Source organism: Gavialis gangeticus, unplaced genomic scaffold, assembly GCF_001723915.1.
Source record: "Gavialis gangeticus isolate Ggan-Ray unplaced genomic scaffold, GavGan_comp1, whole genome shotgun sequence".
Classification (NCBI taxonomy): Eukaryota; Metazoa; Chordata; order Crocodylia; family Gavialidae; genus Gavialis; species Gavialis gangeticus.
Window position 1 is genome coordinate 40,934,910 of NW_017728994.1, and position 1,997 is coordinate 40,936,906.

The following is a 1,997-nucleotide window of genomic DNA, read 5'->3' on the forward strand; positions in this document are numbered from 1 at the left end:
CCCCCCCCCCCCCCCCCCCCCCCCCCCCCCCCCCCCTTATTCTCAAATGAATTTTGGCTCCAACTCAGGCTGGATTCCCTCCTAGGCACAGAGTACAAGGAAGCTCTGTCCTCACCTCTGCCTGTTGGTAGCAGCAGTGCTACTGTGTGGCCTGGCAGGGGCCATGCTTCCATGTGTTGTGCTCTGTGACCCAGGAGGAAATAGAGCCTGAGCAGCATCTGACAGCAATGGTGGGGAGGGAGAGGGACAGAGATTGTGTGGAGGGGGCTGTATGTAGCAGGGGGCAGGAAAGCTGCAGGCAGAAGTGGTCTCACAGGGCAGGTAGCCTGACCCCCCCTCAGCCACTAGACCTCCCCACCACCACCACCGCTGCTTTCCCTAATGTAGCAGTTGTGGGAGGGCAAATTTAAGGCAACTTCCCAATAATTAGATTACATACCTTGAAAATTGTAACACATTTATAAATATTTTCCATATATAATCTATATTGCGGGGGCATCTTAAATTCAAGGTTGGTTAAATGCAAGGGCATATGGTATTTAATCCTAGTTTATCTGTATTAATGAAGTTATCATTTGGTTCCCAGTTCAAAATACATATTTTGAATTGTGTTAAGGCAGCTATTTCATAGCATCTTTAATTTTTCTCCCTCAAAATTTAAGTTATTAAAGAACAGAAAGAAAAATCATTTAGGAAATTTTAGTTTCCTTTTGTTTTTTAGTAACCAGTCACTCATACATATTTAAGGGAGAAGGGACTCCCAAATTTGAATGCAATTAGACCTTAATGAAGGTCACCCACTATATTTAGTGAGAAGCAGAATTTAAAATATAAGTAACTATAAAATCATCTGAGCATTCATTTATAATTTTAGCACAACCTAAAAGCTTTCACTCGCAGTTTCTGGTCTGACATGACAACATGCTGCATTAGAACAATATGCAGAAAGAAGATAATATCTGTCTCCTTGAAACAACCCCAGCAAATCTTCCAAAAGATGTTGTTTAAGGGCACTAAGGTTGCATTTCTCATTCAGGTTTTGATTTTGTTGAGGCTAGTCAGATGAGTAAAGAGAACAGGATTTGACCTCATAAATATGTCGTTCTGTAGCTGCTGTCCTTTTTTTGTAATACTCAGTTTCTGTTTAAACCTTGCTTTATAAAACCCTGTCTTCAGCAGATGACCAGTGTCAGCAAAGATGTGTACTTGACACTCCCTCAGAGATGCATGTATTAGATGGATAATGTGCTATCTTGCACACAGGCAGCTGGGAATGTCTTAATATTTATTGGGCACTGAAAACTCTTAGCTATCATAAACACTCTTTTATAACAAAAAATAAAAAAAAAAATTTTAAATGTCTTTTATTGTGGCTAGGAGAATGATTTGACATTATTTGGCACTTTAAATATTACTTTTGCTATATCCCTTTCTTAATTATTTAATTTGTGGTCATTTCAGATATGTGATCTGGCTGTAAACTGTTTGAAGCTGGTATGGTTGGCAATACCACATGCACTTTTTTTGTAGTGCTCAACACAATGAGATCCTAAATCAGACTAAAGTCCCTGTTCACTACTGGCATCTTGTAGAACAGAATAAATATATCAACAAAAAGGAAATGGCTCTTAAAAGACAACATATTTAGGATGGGCAGAAACTGACAGTCTTCAGTTCTGAAACTGCTTCATGCAGGTTGGATTCCTTTTATACTTCTAGGATGTTTCATACAAATGCCTGGGATTACCTACAGAGTTACTCTCAGATGGTCATAAATATTTTGTTCTGTAGTCTGCATAGCATAATTGCCTCTTCCAGTGAACCCTGTCCTACTCCCATTGAAGTCAATTGGATTTCAGAGTAAGATCAACTGTAAAAAGGATATTCCAGTGGTTCTTAATCTCATTAGATTCAAGGAACCCCTCAGAAAATGCCAGCTCATTGCTTTCTCTCATTTCTTTGACTGCAGAAAAATAATAGAACAATTCTTCTGTTGC

The 1,997-nt window shown here is 39.3% G+C and overlaps 1 protein-coding gene across 4 annotated transcripts in view; it reads left to right on the forward strand.

Annotated features, from left to right (window-relative positions):
- Positions 1-1,997, forward strand: part of IDE (insulin degrading enzyme) — a 131,435-nt gene that overhangs the window by 98,235 nt on the left and 31,203 nt on the right. The window lies entirely within an intron of this gene.